The sequence below is a fragment of the Lissotriton vulgaris genome, chromosome 6 (assembly GCF_964263255.1).
Source record: "Lissotriton vulgaris chromosome 6, aLisVul1.2, whole genome shotgun sequence".
NCBI lineage: Eukaryota > Metazoa > Chordata > Amphibia > Caudata > Salamandridae > Lissotriton > Lissotriton vulgaris.
Genome location: NC_141694.1, coordinates 14,813,713 through 14,837,582, shown reverse-complemented (window position 1 = coordinate 14,837,582; position 23,870 = coordinate 14,813,713). Strand labels below are relative to the sequence as shown.

General features: G+C 48.6%; 1 protein-coding gene across 2 annotated transcripts in view; it reads right to left on the bottom strand.

Annotated features, from left to right (window-relative positions):
- Positions 1-23,870, bottom strand: part of LOC147706704 (solute carrier family 22 member 7-like) — a 396,568-nt gene that overhangs the window by 216,910 nt on the left and 155,788 nt on the right. The gene's annotated exons all lie outside the window — the stretch shown is intronic.

Here is a 23,870-nt window from a genome sequence, read left to right as displayed (position 1 = left end):
CAGTGGGAGCTGCTCGCGCGGTGGGTTTCCCGCGCTCAAGATGGCCGAGCAGGGAAATGGCATCGTCGGGCCGCCTGAGTGTGGAGGCAGGGGGTCAGGGGACACGGAGGGCGGTCCCCCGACGGAACCATCGCCACAGGAACAGAGGCTGAATCTCCGCCTTGATGCTATATTGGCCGCGATCACTGCCACTAAGGATGAACTGCATCAGGACATAGCGCAGGTGGCGACGGGGCTTGGCCTTCTGAGAGCGGACCACACCAAGCTCTCTGATAGAGTGAAATCCAACGAACAACTGCTCCAGGAGCTGAAACCAGCAGTGGTCACTGCGGAACATAAAATTGGGGACGTTATTCATCGACTGGCGATCCTGGAGCGTCGAGCTGAGGACGCGGAAGGACGCAACCGGTGGAACAACGTGCGGGTGGTGGGGCTTCCGGAGAAAATTGAGAAGGGTGACGCAGTGGCCTACATGGAGGACTGGTTTCGAACAGTGGTGGCGCCAGAGGGCCTGTCCCCCTTCTTCTCGCTGGAGAGGGAACACAGGGTGCCCGCTAAACCACCCCTGGAGGGCAGGCCACCCAGACCGATGGTGGTCAAACTGCTGCATTACAAAGATCGAGATCTGCTGATCCAACGGGCGAGATCCCTGGGGCCCTTCCAGGTGGATAACAGCAAGGTGACGATTTTTCCGGATTACACGCAGGAGGTGCAGCGGGGCAGAGCTTCCTTTTTGGCGGTGAAGAAAGAGCTACGAGAAGAAGGAATCCAATACTCCTTGCTTTTTCCGGCCAAGCTGCGGGTCATAGTTGATGACCGGACTCATTTTTTCCAAACACCCGATGAAGCATGGTCCTGGCTGGAACTGTATCGTGCAGGGACTGATCGTGCACACAGGCCTGCCAGGGATCGGCAGCAACCGGCCAGGGTCAGGAAGTCCCAGCGTATCCGCTCCAGGAATAGGCGCCAGCGGGCCGAAAGGGAGGCACAAATGCTGGCCGATAGACAGAGTGCGTTGGAGGCCACGGCTAGCATTACGGGGTCGCAGCAAGAGGACGCTTCCAGAGGCTCGGCATCGGAGGAAGAAGGAGTGAAATCCGGTGATGATGACTCAGAAGTGGGTGGAGAGCTGGGACCGGAGGTCACCCCACAGACGTCTGATGGTATCCTCAATGGATGATGCTCGGGGCTGCAGAACATTCTTGGGTGGCCTGAAAGGATGGACAATCCTGGCCTCTATTGGACTGCCAGGTATGGGGCTGCACTAGCAGTGTGGGGCTACGGGCGCGGGGTGGTTGCTCTGTCGTCCTGGTTAGGGGCTCCACAGCCCTCATCAGACCCTTAAGGTCTTCTGTGGTGACGACCACAGGTTAGAGTGATGTGTTGGGTGTTTAAGGTTTGGAACGGGGCTGAAGCTGGGTTATTAGGCCCTGTCCTGGGGGGGGGGGTTGGGGGGTGTTGGGGAACATGTTTTGAAGGGGCTGTACCATTGCTGCAATGCGGGTCACACTTATTGGCGTGCGCCACTGTTGGGATTAATGCTCTATGGGGACGTTACCTAATCTGAAATGTGTCACATGGAATGTCCGGGGTATTCGAACTATGGTGAAGCGCCACAAGGTGCACGCCTACCTGGTGAGGCGGGGCGTTCAAATAGCGATGCTTCAGGAAACTCACCTGACGCAACAGGAATGTGGAGCGTTGCAGAAGAGGTGGCGAGGCCAGGTGTTTGGCACGACTTACTCGGCATTCGCCAGAGGGGTATTGATATGGATTAGGGCGGGCACGCCTTTTCAAGTCACGAGTCAGAGGATAGATCCAGAGGGCCGGTATGTGGCAGTGGAGGGACGGCTACATGGAAGGGAGGTGGTGTTGTGTAACATCTATGCCCCCAACGCTGATCAGGCACGCTTCTTTGAGGGTTTATCGCGGTCACTGGCACATTATTTGGCGGGCCCTGTATTGTTGGCAGGGGATTTTAATTCCATAACTGATGTGCTGATGGACAGGTCACACCCGCCCCTAGTGGACTCCCCAGTACGCCGACTTGCGACCCATAGGCGGGACTGGCAGGATAAATGGGGTCTGGTGGATGTGTGGAGGGCGCAACACCCCGAAACTCGAGATTACTCCTATTTCTCTGCGCTGCATGATCTACATGTTCGACTGGACTCAGTACTGTGTAGCGAGTCATTGGCGAGGGTGGTAACTAGCTCTGAGTATTTGTCCAGGACCATCTCGGACCATAACCCCCTGTTGCTCTCTATGCAATGGCAGCTGGCGAGATCGGCAGTCCCTACATGGCGACTGCGTCCGGAGACGCTGGAGGACCCGGTGTTCTGTGACACGGTCCGCCAGGGCATAGACGGCTATTTTGTGGACAATGCTGGGTCGACAGTGACTAGAGCGATTGAATGGGATGCAATGAAAGTGGTGGTGAGAGGGGTATGTATGGGGCGGTTTCTGACAGTGAGGGGGGCAGTGCTGAATGACCTTGCGAAAGCGGAGGAAGTGCTGAGAGGGGTGGAACAGCAGAGACCCGAGAGGCCGGAGATTCAGAACCGATTGTTGCAAGCCAAGGAGACTGTGGCGACTGAGACGGAGAGATTGCGGTGCTATGATTACAAACTGTATGCTGTGAAAGTGCATGAGGAATGAGATAAGGTGGGCACGCTCCTTGCGAAGCTGGCTGATCCGAACCCTAGAGGGTGCCCGGTCATGAGTGTGCGAAAGGGGGACGGGGAGGTGGTCTATTCGCAGTCAGCGGTCCTGGGGCGCTTCCAGTCCTACTATACGGAACTGTATGCCAGCCACCTCGAGGCGACGACTTCAGAAATAGGTGATTACCTAGATCAAATCCCTTTACCATTACTGGATGAGGAGGAAGCACGGGATCTGGGGGGGCCTATCACCTTGGCGGAAATCAGAGGGGCTATTGTTCATATGGCACGGAACAAAACCCCTGGGGTGGATGGACTGCCGGTCGAGTTCTACGCTAAATTTATGGAAGTGTTGGCACCCAGGCTGCAGATTGTGTATGAGGAAGCGAGACAATTGGGGCGGTTGCCCGACTCAATGAGGGAGGCGCTGGTAGTGCCGCTGCTGAAGCCGGGCAGGGATGCATTGGATGTCTTTTCTTATCGTCCATTGTCTATGCTGACTGTAGATTACAAGATTTTGAGTCGTATCCTAGCTACCAGGCTCCTGCCGCTGATGACCTCCTTAGTGCATAGGGACCAAGCGGGCTTTATCCCGTCTAGGAGCACTTCGATGAATATCCGTCGGCTGGTCGGGGTTATTGATAGTGCAGCTGCGGCGGAACGGGGCCCGGTAGTGTTGACGGTTGATATCGAGAAGGCATTTGACAGCTTGGAATGGGATTTTCTGGATGGCGTGCTGCTGAAGTTCGGAGTTGGGGAGGGGTTCCGGGGTTGGACGAGAGTACTTTACTCCTCGGCTAAGGCGCGGGTGCGGCTGGGGACCTTGGTTTCTCAGGTTTATCCGGTCGGCAGGGGCACGAGGCAGGGCTGTTCGCTATCCCCTCTGCTCTTTGCCCTAGCTATGGAACCGCTGGCAGCGCAGGCTAGATCAGGTGTTCCATACGAGGGATTAGCTCAGGGTCCTGATTTGCATTATATCTCGTTATATGCTGACGACCTGTTATTGTACTTAGCGGACTCTGGAAGGGCATTGGAAGGCGCAGTGGACATGTTGGGCAGGTTCGGGAGGCTCTCAGGCCTCAGGGTGAACTGGACTAAGACCTGTGTGTTTCCGTTGCGGAAGACCACGCCCTGCCCGCTGCTCACTCGACCGGTAGTGTGGGAGCCTTCTTGTTTTGTTTACCTAGGAGTGCGCATCTACCATGACGCAGCGGACCTCCTTGAGGGGAATGTGGGGCGCTGCATCCGAGCGTTGAGGGGCAGTATGGACTTCTGGGCGTCTCTCCCGCTGTCGGTGCTGGGTCGTGTTGCGCTGTTGAAAATGGTGGCACTCCCGCGGCTGCTCTATTATTTTAGAACGTTACAGGTATGGATCCCGCAGGGGGTCTTTAGGGAGCTGAGGACGTTGGTGACTGGCTTTCTCTGGGGCCGGGGTCGCCGAAGGGTGGCACTGACTACCTTGGTGAGACCCAAATCCGAGGGGGGGATGGCAGTCCCCGACTTTGAGTTATATTATTTAGCGGCGCAGCTCCAGGTCCTGACTCAAAATGTGGCTAGGGAATTTAGGGGGCCTGATAGCGGCCAAGGGATTGGTGTTCAGAGACATGTCTTGTCGTCTATCGTGATGCAACAGAGACTGGCTGATAGGGATCTTACGATGGAGGAGAGGACGCTTAGATTGTGTTGGAATAGGCACCTGAAGAGGGCTGGGAAGCGCCGGCCGTATGCACCGGAGATTCCGTTGGGAATGTTGACTGCCTTGCCGCATGGAGGTGATTGGTCCCAATTGTTAGCGTGGGAAGACCTGGGTTTGCAGATGGTGGGAGACCTCTATGTGGACGGGACGCTGGCCCCGTTCCAGACCTTACATGAGCAATTCGGCCTGCCGAGTGGTACCTTCCTGTTGCATGCGGCGGTTGCCGCGGCGATGCAGCGGCATTGGGGGACTGGACTGGTGGAACCGGAGGTGACGGGGGTGTGCCAATACGTGGTGATGGCCGCGAGCACCGTCAAGGCGGTGACCTGCCTCCACAACAGATTGTTAAACGAGGGACTGGTGCCTTTGGTTGAGTTGAAGTCGCGCTGGGAGGCCAGCATAGGTAAATTAATCCCGGACTCCGTATGGGCTCAGGTGCTGCACAGGACCTGGAAAGGAACGAGGAACGCGAGGTTTCAACAGGTGCATTTTTTCGTTGTCCATCGGGCGTACTTGACCCCGGAGAGGTTGCGTCGACACTTCCAGGTGCTTGACGCCATGTGCCCTAGATGTCTGGTGCCTGCGGTAGATCTGGATCACATGCTGTGGGGATGCCCAAGACTAGGGGACTACTGGTCTGAGGTAGGGGAACTCCTGAACGCTGTTACGGATCGGGAGGTAGACTTTGACATGGCTGCGTGTCTGCTTCTTTGGTTCCCGCACACTAAAAAGACCAAGGTGACGAGTAAATTCATTGGGTTGGGTTTAATACTGGCACAGCGGGAAATCACTTGGCACTGGAAGTCTAAAGAGGGGCCGTCGGTGCGGAGATGGAGGAATGAATTGCTGAAATGGTCGGGCTGTGAGAGTGTGCTGAGGATGCGTCAAGCGACTAGGACTGGTAACGAGAAAAGTTTAGAACTGGCGCGGTCCTGGGAGCTGGTGGTGCAGGCTTTAAGGGACTACTTAACTGAAGGCGAAGAGTCCGATTAGGTATAAGAAGGGGTTCCATGGGACTGTTCGAATGTCAGAGCTTCCTGGTAGTTGACACCCTAGAGCAGGAGAGGAATATTGGAGCCCGCATTAGCAGCAGTTGGTGGGGAGGGGGGGACATTGGGAGGGAGTCACGGAGGTGGAGAGTTGCCGGCCAGCGGCAGCCTCCCGGAATTGGGTGGCCCTGGGAGGTAGTTATGACGCTTAGGAGGAATGACAGTGGAATGACCTAGGGCCGGATGGAGTGGGACGAGAGGGTTGTTATGGGGTAAAAGCAGACACAATATATTACATTCGACCTATGGCCCGAATAGGGCACACACTGGGGTGCCTCCATCGAACTGATTCATTGATGTGCCGCCCAGCCTCAGGGATGTGGGCTAATCGGCTGTGTATTATGTTACTATCTGTCTACTTGTTGAGGGCCATCAGTGTATAGGTTGGCCTGTTGATCTTGGTTACTCATGATTCTGCAATAAAAATATATTTAAAAAAAAAAAGACGATCGAGGTCGAAGTCGAAGACGAGGTCGCGCTCGAGGTCTCGGTCGGAGTTGGCTTCGAAGTCGGCTTAGGGGCATGCTTCGGGTTCCTCGAAGAAGAAACGTAAGAGGAAAAAGCACAGTTCGAGACACCATTCCGGCAGGGAGTCGGACTCGAAAAAGAAGTCATCATCTCGAAGACATCGTAAGGGCATGATATCTCCCTCTCCAGCTCGTAAGCCTGGAGGAGAGGTCTCGCCTTTACAGTCTCGGGAGCCAACAACGAATTCGGAATCGAATCCGTCTCCGGATCTTTACTAGTCTTCGGTGCATGAAGAAGAGGAAGTTGAAGCTCCTCAGGTTTTGGCGACTCCGGTTCACCAACCTGAGGAACAAGAGGAGTCGTATCCGGTACAGCCTCCTCAGGAGCAACCAGTGGGTTCGTACCCTCAGTTTCCTGGTTCAGGTCAGGACCCTTCGCATTTTCTAAATGCCATGTATGGCGTATATGCGAGGGCAATGTACCCCTCTGGTGCACCAGCTGGTCCCATGGGTCCATTGTCATTTAATCTGGGCGTGCCTCAAGCTTATGCTCCGGCGCCTTTCTTGATGTTTATGCCAGCGCCGATTCCGCCGTGGCATAGCTCAGCTCCACTGAGGTCATCGACTCTGTACACGCCGGCGCCGGAGCAACCTCGGGATCAAGATCGAGGTTCGACGCCGGTTCCAGATTCTCATTCTAAGGCGGCTCCAGCTCCTCGTTCGACGCCGGCCCCGACTCCGTCGAAGTCGTTACCGGATCCGACGGTGTCGGTTTGGATGGAGTGGTCGAGGCGTAGAGCACAGCGCCTTATGGAGGAGAGAAATAATGAGGAACCTGAGGTTGAAGAAGGCGAACTTCAGGATCAGGAGGATTACTTTGAAGAGTTGCAGGATGCAAGTGGTTTGGACCTTTCTTCCAAATGGGAGTTACCTGCCGTATCTGATACACCTTGAAAGGATGTGGCTCCTTACCATGTGGTAATTAAGAAAGCTGCAGAACTCTTCAATTTGACTTTACCATCTGTGGAGTTCAAGTCTAAAATACTTACAGAGGTTCTCCATTCTCCGTCCTCTGTGGTTGAGCCAACTCTGCCATTTACTGAGGCTCTAACTGAACCTATATTGGAATTCTGGAAGAGGCCTCCTACTGCTCCTGCGGTGTAAAAATCAGTTGCAAGGCGCTATAGGGTGGCACCTGGAGATCCTGAATTCTTGTCTATTTATCCTCTGCCAGAGAGTTTGATGGTCCAAGCTGCATGTTCAAAGAAATCGTCTGGTGCTTTTCCCCAGGTTCCTGGAGATAAAGACTCTAAAAATCAAGATCAAAATGCGAAAAAGGTGTTTTCGTCAAGTAGTATGGCCCTTAAATCCACGAATGCTACTTGTCTGCTAGGCAGATATGTTCATGCTTTGATGAACACAGTGACGCAGCTATCCTCTACGCTTCCTGAGGAGGATAGGAAGAACTTTAGTGAAGTGATATCTGACACGCAGGCTGCAGCTCGTCAGGTCATACAAAGTGGTATGGACACAGCGGATTCAGTGGCTAGGATCATGGGGTCTACGATTGCCACTAGAAGAGCTGCTTGGTTAAAGACTTCTGTGTTTTCAGCTGATGTCCAGGCTGCTCTGATGGATTTGCCTTTTGTTGGCACAGGCCTTTTCAGAAAGAAAGCTGATGCTGCCTTGGAAAGGTTTAAAGATAGCTGAGCGACAGAAAGATCTCTGGGTCTGCAAACTAGAGGCTCTTTCACCAAGCAGCAGCAACAAAATCCTTTGTACAAGTCGTACAGGGGTACGCAAAGGGGTCGTCCTCGTGGACGTCAAGCCTCCTCCTCCTCTACTTCCTCCTCTAATACCCACCCCCCACCTACAACAGCAAAGCAGCTCAAGATCCGCCATTCCGGATCACGTGGGTCCTGTAGGGGGTCGGCTTACTTATTTTCTACGGGATTGGGAATCGGTTACGTCAGATCTTTGGGTTCTCAATCTCGTAGAGAATGGGTATGCTCTTCCCTTTCGGGAATCGCCTCCCAATTACCCTCCTTGCCAGGGTTTTTGCTTGGAGGACCACCTGTTGCTCCTTCAGGAAGAGGTACAGGTACTGTTCAGAAAGGGTGCAATAGAGGTGGTTCCAGAGCAGGAAAGGGGTCAGGGGTGCTACTCCCGGTATTTCCTGATCCCCAAGAAGGATGGCAGACTTCGTCCAATCCTGGATCTCATGATCTTGAACCTTTACCTGAGGCAGGAGAAGTTCAAGATGCTCACCCCTGCACAGGTTCTTCAGGCGCTGCTGAAAGAGGACTGGATGGTGTCAATCGACTTGCAGGATGCGTATTTTCACATCCCAATCCTGAAGTCGCACAGGAAGTATGTCCGCTTCACGGTGGGATTGCAGCACTACCAGTTTGCGGTCCTTCCGTTTGGTCTTACTACTGCGCCTCGAGTCTTCACCAAGGTGATGGCTGTAGTGGCTGCACATCTCAGTGGGTCAGGGTTTCCAGTATTCCCTTATCTGGACAACTGGCTGATCAAAGCAGAGTCTCCAGAGATAGTGCTCCATCATTTGAAAGAGACAACTCAGTTGTTACACAGCTTGGGTTTTTCGATAAATGCACCCAAATCTCACCTGGTGCCCTCCCAGCGCAACCTGTTCATAGGTGCGGTACTGGATACAACTGTGTGTCATGCATTCCCTCCTCCTCAACGGATTAGCGACATACAGAAGTTGATTCCTTTATTTTTCAATGGAGCGGTCGTTCCAGTCCTGAAGGTCCTTCGCCTGCTCGGTCTGATGGCTTCCTGCATTTTGTTGGTCAACAATGCACACTGGCACATGAGGGCACTCCAGTGGTGCCTCCACAGGCAGTGGTATCAACACAACGGAGATCTCAGGGAGTCTGTGAGGATCTCCAGAGAAACTGCAGTGGATCTGGCTTGGTGTGGGGGGTGGAAGGCAACCTGTCTCAAGGGAAGCCTTTTCAACTGCCTCCAGCTGTGGCCACAGTGATAACGGATGCATCCACTCTAGGGTGGGGTGCTCATCTGGGGGATCTGGAGGTCAAGGGTCTTTGGTCTCCAGAGGAAAGGTTGTTTCACATCAATCTTCTAGAGTTGCGGGTAATTCGTCTAGCACTTAAGGCCTTCCTTCCTTCCCTTCGCGGTCGGTCGGTTCAGGTCCTGACAGACAACACCACTGCAATGTGGTATGTCAACAAACAGGGTGGAGTAGGGTACCAGTGTCTCTGCAGAGAGGCTCTGCGTCTCTGGTCCTGGGTTCAGGACCATCAGATTTGTCTGATGGCAAATCATCTGGCCGGAGTTCTAAACGTGCATGCAGACAGTCTCAGTCGGCAGTTCTCAGCCGACCACGAGTGGAGGCTCCATCCGGAGGTAGTACGTCATGTTTTTCAGATGTGGGGAACTCCTCGGGTGGACCTGTTCGCTACTTACGCGAATGCTCACTGCCCGTCATTCTGCAGTCTTCAGTTTCCAATGCAGGGAGCCTTGGGGGACGCGTTTCAGTTGAGTTGGGACTCATGACTCCTTTACTCGTTTCCTCCCATACCCTTGATTCCTCGGGTTCTGAGGAAGATTCGTTATGACCGGGTGCAAGTCATTTTGATCGCCCCTGACTGGCCAAGAAGGGTGTGGTACACAGATATTCTCCACCTCTCCTCATGCCCGCCGCTCCGTCTCCCTCTCAGGGCAGATCTTCTCTCTCAGATGGAGGGGCAGGTTCTACACCCCCACCTCCGGACCTTACCCCTTCATGCCTGGAGATTGAACGGGGCAACCTGAATTCCTTTTCCCTCCCACACGATGTGGTGGATGTCATTTTATCGGCTAGGTGTGACTCCACTAAATCCATTTATTCTTATAGATGGTCCAAATTTGTTGTCTAGTGCGGAGAGAAGTCCATCGATCCTTTGAGGGCCTGTTTGTCTGATATTTTTCTTTTTGCGCTTTCTTTAGTACAGCAAGTTTTGCTGTGGCAACAGTTAAGGGCTATCTTTCGGCGTTGTCGGCTTTTCTCTGCCTGCCGGATCAGCCGTCCTTGTTTAAATCTCCTTTTGAGGTTTCTGAAGGGGCTTACAAATACGGCACTTGAATCTGGTACTTACTTATCTAATGGGTTCTCCTTTTGAACCTCTGCATAATTGTCCTTTGAGATTGTTGTCTTTTAACCCCTTGCGTGCTGATGACAGAACGGTTCCGTCATCAGCATCGGTTGAGCTGTGCTGATGACGGAACCGTTCCGTCATGACTCCGCCCGCGCAAGGCGGAGTCAGCACAGGCGGAAAATACGCCCCGCACGCAAGGGGTTAAGACGGTTTTCCTAGTTGCGATTACCTCGGCAAGGAGGGTAAGTGAGCTTCAAGCTCTTAGTTCAAAGCACCCATTCTTGACCATTCATGCTAAACGAATGGTTCTTAGGACCAGGGCTGCTATTCTGCCTAAGGTGGTTCCTCCATTCCATTTACGACAGTCCATTACCCTTCCTACCTTCTATCCTCCCCCTCACCCTTCCAAGGAGGAGGAGCGTCTTCACTGTCTGGACCCTAAGAGGGGGGTGAGCTTTTACCTTTATGGAACGAAAGACTATTGAGTGGATGACCAGCTCTTTGTGGGATTTGCTGGCTGCAAGAAAGGACGGGCTGTGCACAAGCGCACACTCTCAAGATGGATCATACTTTGCATCAAGATATGCTACGCCCTGGCTGGTAAGGAACCTCCAGAGGGTATAAGGGCTCATTCTACTAGAGCAACGTCATCAACATCTGCTTTGTCTAGGGTGTTTCTGTGGAGGACATTTATAGAGCAGCGATATGGGCCTTCCTCCACACTTTTGCAAAGCATTACTGCTTGGATAGTGAGGTGAGGAGGGATGGCCATTTTGCGCGCTCTGTCCTGCAAGATTTTAGGAGAGTGGGCACCCTCCTCCGGGAGTGGGGACTGCTGTGGGACTCTATTTACAAGGTGAGGAATCCACTGGCAGATGTATCTATCAGAAGAAGAAGTTACTTACCTTCTGTATAGCTTTTCTTGGTAGATACAGTATCTGCCTGTGGATTCCTCACATGCCCACCCGCCTCCCCGTTTGTCCACTCTTCTTTACCTGTATTTATGCATTTTATGTATATTTATATTTGTATGTATATATATATTGAGTTTTTCAAGAAAAGCGTTACCGAAGGTAAGTAACTTGTTCATCAGGACCTAATCTGCTGGTTTGGAGGAACCAAAAACTGTTGGATATAAAGCTAGATTTTTTTTTAATTAATATTTTTATTGATTGTAAACTTTTTGCATTCAGAATAATAATAATAATAATACTGAGTTTTATAGAGCGCATCAGCTACCTCCGTAGGAAGTGTCCCGGCGCTGGCATGAGCAGTGAGAGTCATAGTGCAAGAGAGATGAGATTTATTGCGTGAAAAGCCTTGTTTTCAATAGGCTTCTGAAACAAGGTTCAGAGGGTGCTTGTTGGATTTCCTGTGGCAAGGTGTTCCAAAGCAGTGCCGTACTTACGGAAAAAGTTCTACCACCTAAGCGCGCCCTTTTCACTCGAGGAACGTGGAGATGGACCTTATAGCTAGACCTTAGGAGTCTGACCTGAGAATATCTAGGCAGTCGTTTTTTTAAGTAATTTGGGCAGGTCCCATGAAGGGCTCTGTAGGCCAAGGTGAGCGCCTTGAATTTTATGCGACTTGCCACAGGCAACCAGTGTAGCATGCGCAAATGAGGAGAAATGTGATGTCTAAAAGGGACCTGCCTGAGTAATCTAGCCGCTGAATTCTGAACAATTTGCATATTTTGCAACAAAAACTTCGGAAGGCCTAAATAGAGGCCATTGGCATAGTCTAGCCTTGAAGTGATTGTGGCGTGGATAATCGTTTTGCGGCAGCTCACTGGGAGCAGTCGGAGAAATCTGCGTAGGCTCCTCAGTTTACCTATGCATCCTCCAACGACCTTCTGTATCTGGGGAGCAAAGGATAGGCCATTATCCCATGTAACCCCCAAATTCTTTGCCTTTATGCTCGGAGATGGTGCGGGACCCATCTCTTCCGGCCACCAAAACTCAGCGGGGGGTGGTCGCTTGTGCCAAAGAAGATCACCTCCGTTTTGCCTGCGTTTAATTTCAGCTTGTTGGTATTCATCCAACAGGCCACGTCGCGAAGGCAGCCCTTACAGTTAGAAATTGCTGCCTCAGAAACCACAGAGAATGGGAAGACCAGCTGGGTGTCATCAGCGTAGGAAATTGCAGTGACTCCCCAATTGGCAATCAACGTGAACAGCGGGGCCAAGTAAATATTAAAAACCAGCAGGCTCAGGGCAGAGCCCTGTGGGACCCCGCAGTTCAAACTCCTGGAATCTGAGGAGAAGGTACCAAGAGTCACCTTCTGCGATCTGTTGGACAGATAGGAATGGAGCCAGCCTAATGCCTGGGCTTGGAGGCCGATCTCAGCCAGGCGTTGTAATAGCCTGTCGTGATCCACCGTATCAAAGGCGGCCGATAGATCCAGGAGCACCAGCATTGCCGATGCTCCTGAATCCAGCGACCACCTGACTGACTCGGCCACCTCGATCAGGGCGGTCTCGGTGCTGAAGCCGGCTCTAAAACCTGATTGTGTTTCATGCAGAGCGTTACTGTCCTCCGTGAATTTATTTAGTTGCCGCTGTATTAATTTCTCGAGCATTTTACCCGGCGCTGCCAGTAAGGAAATGGGACGAAGATTACTCAAATCTTCTGGGGCCCCGTTTGGCTTTTTTTTCAACGGGAGTATGGTAGCATGCTTCCAGCACTCTGGGAACACTCCAGAAGAAATGGACACATTCCATATGTGCTGGAGAGTAGGTGCCACAAAATCCACCATCAAACTCCAGAGTTTTGGTGGGCAGGGATCATCAGGAGATCCTGATTTGCAACTGTTAATTTCCTGCATAACAGCATCTCGTGTGATTGGTTGAAATTGGCCCAAAGTTAGTTGCGGCGCTCTATACTCCATGACATCTGATTTAACAGTGCTTACTGCAGGAGTGAAAGAGTCAGATACTTTCAGAATTTTGTTCTCAAAATATTCAGATATAGTATCACAGAGTTTGTCAGACGGAGTCACATCCAGCTCAATACATCTGGGTTTAAAAAAAGACTGCACTATCTTGAACACTTCTTTGCTAGAGTGTTCTGCTTGATGGATGGAGGTGAAGAAAAAAAGTTTCCTAGCAATTTTTATAGATTTGTGCAAAGCGCGGATGGCGGCCTTGTAACGTGCCTTCGCCAAGCTGCAGTAGTCCACCCTCCAAAGTCGCTCTAACTTTTTACAGGCGGACTTCTCCGCCCTCAGTTCCTCAGAAAACCAGGGAGCGGAGGGGGAGTCTCTGCGGGACATAGCCCGTTTAGCTGGACCAATGGAATTCACCATATCGCCAATCCATTTTGACATAGCCACTGCATCCTTATTAACATCAGATGAGAGTACAGGAGGGTTGTGGGCCAGGGCAGGGCCTATGTTTTCAGGGATCAAGCTTTTCCACTGCCTCTTCAGAAAGGAGCGTCTCCCTGTTTTGGGCCCTGACCCGGGTAGCCTGACCGAGAATGGGATTAAAGCATTGTCCGACCAAGTCAACTCTAGAGGTGAACCCACTACCAAATCATTCATATTGGAGAAGATTAGGTCAAGCATATGGCCTGCTTTGTGTGTGGGAGCTGTGCTGCATAGTGTCAGATTAGCGCCATTCAGTGTTGAAATAAGCCGCTCAGCAAGTGGACAGGCCGCCGCCTCAGCATGCACATTAAAATCCCCCACAGCTATAAAGTAAGAATGAAGGATAGAGCTTTGGACAATGGCGTCAATAAGCGCCGAAAGAGCTGTATCTGCGCAGTCTGGAGGACGGTAGATACCCATGCCTGCCAGGGATTGGCGGGGATTAATTTGTAGGCAGAAGAACAAGCCTTCCAACCCTGCAATTGTAGTGGGTAATGAGGACGTGAGTTTATAGCAATCTCTAAAGATTTCATTTGTACATAGTCGGTTACAGATAAGACAATTAAATATCAACATTTAACCTGTACAGTGTTTTAGTCGATCATTACATGCCCTTGGTCCCCCATTTTTGACGTTCCCATTTCTACCGTTGTTGAGATACATAATTCCCCTCCATATGCATTCCACCTCCTCATTTTTTGTCACACTTTTTAGGACTGTCCCTGGATTTATAGACATCTTTTTCAGCAGTCATACATTTGTCCATTTCTACCACCCATCCAATTGTCAACGTCGATCTGCTGCTCCCCCTTTCATAGCAATTGCCCTTTTCACTAATGTGTAACCTAGAGTTGCCAATTGTTGCTCTACCTCTGTTAGGTCAGTGGCCTCCCAAATATTTAGAAACCCCTAATAGTGGTGTTAAAACTTTTGGTTTCCCTAGTGCATCTTGCAGCTTCTCTGTGGCCCTCTCCCACAGGGGTCGTATCTGGGGGCCGTCCCATAGAATATGATAAAATGTTGCCTCTTGGTTACATCCTTGCGGACATAATGCGCCCTGCCTTGTTCCTATTTTAGCTAGGGATGCCCCGGTGAGGTATGTTCTGTGTAAAACATTTAATTAAATCAGTCAGAAACGATGATTTATGGCTGCCTCTTTTGGGGACATCAGTGCGGCCTGCCAATCTTCATCATCGATCTGCCCCAAATCTGCCTGCCAATGATTTCTGAGAGTGTGGAAGGGGTCTTGTAGATTGTTGCATAATTAACGATATGTGAGTGAAATGGCTTTATCTGGGATAGGCTCCGATAACAGTCGGTCCTCCAAGAGAGAGCAATCCGGCAATTGAGTCAAGTCTGGGAGTGCTGTTTTAGAAGCATGGCGAATCTGTAGATATCAAAATATCTCACTGTGTGCTAGTTCGTGTTTTGCTTTTAATTATTTTAATGTGAGAACCTTACCCTTATGTATGAGATTTCCTATGCTGGATAATCCGAAGGTCTTTATAAGGGAACTGCTAGGTTCTTGTCATAGAAAATTTGGGAGTCGGTGTAATGAAGATCCCCAAATAACAGAATCCTTCACAGGCCACTTCGATTTCACATCCCCGGGGTAGCCTAGGTGTGGGGAACAAATAGCACTGATTTTGTCCAATTAATAGCATATCCTGAATATTTACCAAAATGTGTGAATATATTTAGTAGTCTGTGTATTGAGGCATATGGGGATGCTAAGTAGATCAGGATGTCATCTGCATACAATGAGATCCTGTCCTCATTGTCTTCCTCCCATTTTAGCCCCCGAAAAGCCACGTCTCATCTCACCCAAGATGCCAGTGGTTCTAGTACTAAGGCAAAAAGCAGGGGGGACAGGGGACAACCCTGTCTAGTTCTTCTGTTCAGCTTAAACGTCCGGGATGTGCGGTTATTCACCCTCACCTGACCTCGCAACTCAGTATAAAGCAACCTGATCCACGCTATACACCGTGGGCCAAACCCCAGGAGAGCCAACACTTTAAAGAGATAGGGCCACTCTATAGAACCAAATGCCATAGAGGCATCCAATTACATTATTACTGTGTCCTCTTCTATATATTGCTGACGTGCCAAAACATTGTGCACTCGCCGAATATTCAGTGTCGTGTTACGTCCCGGCACAAAGCCTGACTGATCTGCATGAACCAATGAAGGTAGAACGGTACTCAGATGGGATGCTAGCAGCTTCACTAGAATTTTAGCCTCCGCATTAATCAAGGAGATAGGCCTATAAGAGCTACAACTATTTGCGGTTTCCCGGGCTTTTAGATTAACACTATGGATGCCAATCTTTGATCTTCTGGCAGAATCCCCTTCTCCAAGCTTTCAGCGTACATATGTTTAAGATGGGGAGCTACCCGTACGGCCATTGATTTGAAAAATTCAATTGGAATCCTGTTGGGCCCCATTGCCTTCACTGATTGGATGCTGAATATGGCTTTACAAATTTCGTCATCTTTTATGTCTGCGTCCAGCTCTGTTCTGTCTGTATCTGACAGTGAGGGCAAACTTATGTCTGCCAACAGCTGACATGAGTCTTTAGATGTATAGGTGGTAGAGGAGGTATACAACGTCTCCAAATAATCCGCAAAAGCCTCTTCTACCTCTTGGGGATCGGAAATCCGTGTATTACCATTAATGGATAGTTCAAGTACCAATCGATCACCTTGCGCCATTCTCTCTAGCCAAGCAAGCATGTTCCCTGCTCTGTCTCCCAATTCATAAACCCTATGATGTATATGATGTAGTTTTGCCCGGGATTTTTCCAGCGCCACTGTTTTATATTCGAGTTGCTTAATGGTTAAGCGGTGTGTGGTGTCCTCGCTAGGTGAGGATTTATTCTGTGTTTCTAGCTGCTGAAGCTCACTCTCTAGTTGTAATAATTGCTGATTATGTTGTCGGATATAGGCTTTCTTTAATGCCAGAGCATGCCCCTTCAGTACCACTTTATAAGCTTCCCAAATGGTCTGCTCTGAGTCTACTGAGCCTAGATTTTCAGTAAAATAGCAGTCTGTCTGCTTAGTGAGATCTTCCTTTATGTCTGGAATCGTTAGGAGCCATGGATTAATAATGATGGAGCTGCGCTGTCTCTTTTGGTTGAAGGTGAGTTTGAGCCACACTGGGGAATGATCCGAGATACCCCTTGGGAGCCCGCTGGGGTTTTGATAATGGCCAAGGTCTACCAAGTGCGTAAGGAAGTCATCGATGTGGGACATACTTTTATGTGCGTGAGAGTAGTGGGTGTAACACGTCATGTTGGGTTGCAGCGAACTCCCTGTTTCCATCAGTACGATGGCTTGAGGAAATTCCTCCATTTGAGTGTCATGTCATGTTGGGGGTCGTTGAGGATACCTGTCTCATGCGTCATTCATTGTCATGTTAAATTCACCTCCCAGTATTAATGTCCAGGGAGATCTATCAGGACTTTGCCTAAATCACTAAGTGCCTCCTTTCCCAGTGCTGGCAGGATATACACTGAAGCCACATTTATCGGCTTCTCCTCCCAGCTGGCCTCCATCACTGCGAATCTTCCTTGTGGGTCAGCCCATGTATGAGTGGGCGTGAGAGCTAGGTTCTTTCGCACTAGGATACCACGTTCCATCTGGAGCCTGATGTAAACCCTGCATGAATCAAAAGTTTGTATCCCCATCTGTTGAGGGTCTTGCAAGTATTACCCACTAGGTGTGTTTCCTGTAGCAGTACTAAATCTGGTGTTTGTCTCGTGAGGTATTGTAACACTATGCCCCGCTTTATTTTGTCCCCCAATGCGTTTACATTCCACGTCAAAATGGACAATTAAGTTTCTTTTATGCTTCCATGATAAATTCTCGTTAGGGACTGGTGAAAGTCCTGCAGAAGTCACTGGAGGGGTGACTGGGTCCTCCAGTAAGCTAGCAAATATCTTTTTAAACTTGGATTGAACATACATTTTGGCTTTTTCCTTGAATTCCAGCTGTCTATACCATGTCATCTTAGGGAGGACATTCCTTTCTAAATCTAATTTATAACACTGTGCATTGTAACATTGAACGTTAAGACTAACAAAAAGAACCCCCCACGGTCCCTCCTGCTCTTCCCCCCTCCCTGCCCCTCTGCCAGTGGATTTCCAGCTACCCACTCCCCAACAAGGCAGAGTGCCCGTCGCCACCCCATGTTGCGAGGTGCTTGGTTTATAACCCTCCCTCCCCCGCCGTGAATTGAGGATATACGCATATTACACATTATGTCATTCCAACATGTCCCAGTCCCTTCTTATGCTTTCACTTCTAAAGCAGCTCGGTATTGACTGTCTCACCTAGATTGGTACTGGTGGAGCATATCTTGTCAACTATGTGTTTGTGGAGAATTCCCAAATATATTTGCCAGGTGTCTTACCCTGTACCCAGGGGGATTATTTGTCTCTCATTCCACACACCCGGGTTCCAAAACGCCTCGAGTCTTTAGCCCTTTAATGTCAAGTTCGGATCTTCCGGGGCTGGTTCGTCTCATGGTTTGTCGACATTGTTTAGTCTACTGTTACGGGTTCTGTCATTTTGACTTCCGTTCGGTTTCCCCATTCTTCGCGAACACTCCACCCATTCCCATGTCTCTTCTGGGGAGGAAAAAAAACATGTTTTAACTTCGGATCCAACCCGGAGCCTCGCAATGAAGAGCATGGAATATTTGACTTCTTGTCCCGCAACGCCTTTTTTACTGTTGTGAAACTGCGTCTTTGGGCTTGGACTTTGGTGGTAAAGTCTGGGAAGAAGGTGACTGCACTGTCTTCCAGTTTCAATGGCGGGTTGACCCGTGCTGTTTGGAGTATGATGTCACGGTCACGAAAGTTGAGCGCCCGTGCTATAATCCGTCTTGGTGGGGATCCCGGTTTTGGTTTACCTCCGGGGTCTCAATGAGCGTGTTCAATGGAAAAGTAACTGGATAAACTCTTCGGCTGGAGTTTTTTCAATGCTATGTCCTCCATGAAGAGGCCTGCCGCTGGCCTATCTACCCGTCCCGGAACTCCTAGGATACGTATGTTATTCCTGCACTCTCTTCCTTCGTAATTATCGAGTAACCCCTCCATTTTCATCTGCTGTTCACGTGAGTCACTTGTTGCTTAAGGAGAGCTGTATCTGAGGTTAGCGTTTCTGTAGCCTCTTCCACTTCTTTCACTCTGGAGTCAATTTTCCGCAAGTTGGCTCTGATGAGGGAAACCTCAATATTAACTGAGTCAATGCGAGTTTCTAGTGTGGTCCGCACTCTGGCAATGGCTTCCATGACATCTTGGAGGGTTAAATCTTGTTGGGGAGTCTGAGGTTGAAGATGTCTTGTTCCCCCTGTGCAGGTGGCATTGTCCTCCTCACCTATCTTATCCCAGGCAAATTTGGCTTGCTTGCTTTGAACCTGTGTCTTGGCTCCATTCCTGCTGGCCATTGTTGCGCAGTGTCACGTATTGTCCTTCCAGTTACTCAGGGACCGGCACCAGTACTCGCTGCTGCCTGCGCCGTGGGGGGGAATCCTTCCTCTGCCGGCCTGTCAGGTTTCTTAGTCAGGCCAGTGATCATCACTTTGGGAGAAGGAGTCTTGATGAGGCACTGCACTGGATCACTGCGCTTTGGGGGAGAGGGAAGGGGGCGCATAGCTGGAAAGAGCCCGCACTCACACCACCACAACATCCCCTCAGTCCTTACTAGCCATCCGTTGTAGTGCGGCTAGTGACAATGACGATATGACGTTGGAGGGCTATTGGGTCTTGCTGCACTTGTGTTTTTGAGCCGCCTTGGGCCCCCTCTGATTGGATGTGTTGTTCCCTTGTATATTATCTCGCCTCTTGTGCCTGTGGGTCTGTAATTCCTGACTCCCTGGGAGTTTCTCTGCTTGTTTTTAGGCTGTTATTCCTTGCACTGTCATGATTGTGCCACCTGTGGTTCCGCTTGTCCCTCTAGTAGGTTGTGGACAGTTGTGTGGGGGTGATCTCTTGTCCCGGTGCCCCGGCGCACTAGCCGCAAAGCCGGGGCCTCGATTTTCAGCGTTGTCCTGTTGCCACAACTGCAACTGGCGCTCAGGTCTCTCCTACTGCCGATGTCTCAAAATTGTCTGGGTTACTGCTGAGCTACGCTGCGCCCCGTTTGTTATCGGACTTTCGAGGTGGCATTTATCTGCTCCAGGACCCCCCCAATAGTCACTGTGCTTGCCGTGTTACCGCGCGCTCCCCATCTCAGCTGGAAGAACGAGGAGGGGCCGCCATTTTCTCCTTGTATGGGCTCCGGGTACATCAGCGGTGCTCCGGCTCTGCCGCACTCCCCACGGCGGACTGCACAAATCAGGTGTCTTGGGTTTCTCTGGGACTGGGATCCCCAGTTCTGAAGGGATTCATGCAGGTTAAAGGCCAGATATTTCCAGGAAATACTGCAAGGGCAGCGGAGCTGCTTCAGAATGTGGCCATACCCGACGGCTGCTAGCCATAAAGCTAGATTTGAATGTTGAATTCCAAGTGTTAATTTTAGAGAACACTCATTGTTCCCAGACGCGTTTACAGAGAAATTGTGTTTTTTTAACATACTATTCACATCAAATGTTATGTAATGTAATGTAAATAGGGACTTATAAAGTGCTCGGCTACTCCACAGAGTGCTCCGGCTCTACAAGACCACGAGAGAGGCGGATCTATGACAGAATTTCGACAGACAGAATTTCGACCTACACAAATATCGGCGTAATTATATCGATAGCAAAAATATCGACGCCCTATGTACAACATGGTAAGTACCAAAATATCGAAAATTTAATATCGATGTAAAAAATATCGTTGTTAAATATATCGATTTTTTTTAAATTTAAAATAACATAAAAAAACTGTAAATACTACATAATAATTACTTAAACATATTTAAATATATGTAATAATTGTTAAAAAAAATAATAATACATATTTAATAATAATAAAAAAAATAATGAATCATATATAATATATAATTACTTAACAATAATTACTATTCCCACTCCAGTGGGTGCAACAGTAGGGAAAACTGACCCTGAACACTAAAAATACCCCTTTACCCAAAAACCTAAAACTGACCCTGAACCCTAAAAATACCCCTTTACCCATAAACTGAAAACTGACCCTGAACCCTAAAAATACCCCTTTACCCAAAAACTGAAAACTGACCCTGAACCCTAAAAATACCCCTTTACCCAAAAACTGAAAACTGACCCTGAACCCTAAAAATACCCCTTTACCCAAAAACTGAAAACTGACCCTGAACCCTAAAAATACCCCTTTACCCAAAAACTGAAAACTGACCCTGAACCCTAAAAATACCCCTTTACCCAAAAACTGAAAACTGACCCTTATCCCTAAAAATACCCCTTTACCCAAAAACTGAAAACTGACCCTGAACCCTAAACATATCCCTTTACCCAAAAACTGAAAACTGACCCTGAACCCTAAAAATACCCCTTTACCCAAAAACTGAAAACTGACCCTGAACCCTAAAAATACCCCTTTACCCAAAAACTGAAAACTGACCCTGAACCCTAAAAATACCCCTTTACCCAAAATTAATTAATATTACAAATAAATTACTTCCCACCCTATTCCCCTATAAACCCACAACCCGCTCCAGTAGTAAAACATATAATTTAGTTAAAAATATACATAAATTATCAATTAATTAATCAATTAATCAATTAAAATAAATCATTGCCAATTAATATTTAATTGCAAAATAAATTAATAATTGAAAAATAATTATTTAATTACAAATAAATTACTTCCCACCCTATTCCCCTATAAACCCACAACCCGCTGTGGTAGTAAAACATAATTTAGTTAAAAATATACATAAATTATCAATTAATTAATCAATTAATCAATTTAAATAAATAATTGCCAATTAATATTTAATTGCAAAATAAATTAATCATTGAAAAATTAATTATTTAATTACAAATAAATTACTTCCCACCCTATTCCCCTATAAACCCACAACCCGCTGTGGTAGTAAAACATATTATTTACTCTTATATATTTTTAAATTATAAAAACATATTAAACACATATTATAACAATTAATTTAAATACTTAACTTATATTTCTAACACATATTAGTAAATCGAAATTACTTACATCGATATATATGCTATCGATATTAGTAATTTCGATATTACTTACCTTAGGGTCGATATTCTGGCCATCGATATTCTGGACATCGATATTCTGTCCCATCGATATTAGCAACTCGATATTAGTGTAGGTCGAAATTAAAAACTCGATATTTTGACTGTTTACCAAGAGAGGCATCAGTGCTCCTACCAAGATAGAAGGCCGACGGCCGTGCTTTTGCAGGAAAAGCCAGGTTTTCAACACTTTCCTAAAAGTCAAAAGATCTTGCACCTGCCTAAGGGAAAATGGAAGTCCATTCCATAGCCATGAAAGGAGCGACCACCCAGACGAGAGCGGGAAAACTTTGGGGTAGTCATCAGAAGCTGTGAAGAAGATCTCAGGGCCCTCTGCGGGACGTACTGCTGGATCCTTTTCCTAATATAGACAGTACCAGTATTATGTAGGGCCCTATACGCTAAACTAAATCTGCTTCTGGACTGGCAGCCAGTAGAAAGACTTCAGATGGACCGACATGCTCTCTCTGGGACCTAACATGAGAATTGCTCTGGCCGCCGCGTTCTGCACCACCTGCAGGCGGTTCAGCAGATAGTGCGGTAGGCCTAGATGCAGGACATTGACGTAGTCCAGCCTTGATACAATCAAGGCTTGGACCACAGTCTTCCTGTACTTAACTGGAAGCAAAGGAAGGAAGTTTTTCAACATTTTTAACAGGCCAAATCAGGTGCCGGCTACTGTTTGGATCTGGGCCTGCATGGACAGGTTAGCATCTAACTTGACTTCTAGGTTCTTCACCGTGCTTACTGGGGCAGTAGCCGGGGACATATCCTGAGGCCGCCACTGGCGCCAGGCTTCGCAAGGTGAAGGCCCAAAGAAAATAATATCGTATTTCTATGAATTGCAGTTCAGTTGATTCAGCCTTAACCAGGAGAACACCTCTGACAGGCAGATGTTAATCTCGCCGCCTCTAATGTCGGCGTCCTTGTCACAGATGAACAGCAGTTCCGTGCCATCGGAGTATGATACTATTTTAGCACCTTGTACCTCGGCGAGCAGAGGGAGGGGAGCCAAATAAACATTAAAAAGTGTCAGGCTCAAGATGGATCCCTGGGGGACCCCTACCCTGAAGGGAGGGATAGGGGCCCTGAAAGGAGGGGACCAAAAAGTTTGCTGATGGTCGCTTAAAAAAGAAGAGAACCACTTAAATACTGTGCCACCAACACCACACTCCTGGAGCCTCTGCAGTAGCCGGCCATGTGCCACAGTATCAAAGGCTGCGGAGAGATCCAGCAGTATGAGCATTGCTTTTCCCCCTTTATCTAATGTCTCTTTAATCACCTCAGAGACTTCCAATAGGGCTGTTTCCGTGCTAAAATTCGCTCTAAAACCCAACTGGCTTTGATGGAGTATATGGTTGGTTTCCACATATTCAGTGGTAACTTGGTTCACATATTTTTCCAAAACTTTGGTTAAAAAAAGGAAGAAGCGATATCGGCCTATATTTAGAGGCCACCAAAGGGTCGGCCGACTGCTTTTTCAGTAGAGGGAGAATTTTAGACATTTTCCAGGTGGCAGCCACCTGCCCCTTTTGCAGTGATCTGTTCAGAATCGGATTAACGGCTGAATTTATATTCTCAGCTATGAGAGGCCAAACTTTGGCTGGACATGGGTATCATGGCGAGCCTGACTTGAGGGATTTCATTATTTACAGATATTTTCCCAGGGAAATAGGGGGAAACTGGTTAAGAAAAGAGCCAATCACAGGATTTTCATGAAGTGGTAAACCTGTCATTACTTCCTTCACAGGGTGTGAGGTCCCAAAGGAGTTTTGTATAGTTTTAATTTTGTTGTAAAAAAACAAGCAAGATGGTTTATCCACTCACTGGTGGGGGTGAAGGATGTAACCATCGTACTAGGAGACAACAATTTATTTACAATTTTAAATATTTCTTTACTTTTATTTCCTGCTGACTCGATTTTAGAAGAGAAAAAGATGAGCTGCGCCAATTGTGACAAAGTGAGGCCAGTACCGAATCTGATGAGGGAACCGTTAGGGAAGGAACTCAAACATCTAGTGGATACATGAATTACAGAGGAAATTGAGTTGTCTTTGTGGCTTGCCCCTGTGATCCTGGTGATCAAAATGGGTGGAGACTTGATGATGTGTGTCTACTTGAAAAATCTTAACATTAAAGTATGAGTTGATAATCATCTCTTACCAAATATTACTGAGATAATTATTATGGCTGGAGGTACCAGCATTTTTAGCATTCTAGATCTCTCATCCATATATAATGGAGTGGAGCTCAATTCAGACTATGCGCTTTACATCTTTTGCTATGATGATGGGAAACTCAAATTGCATCTTTTT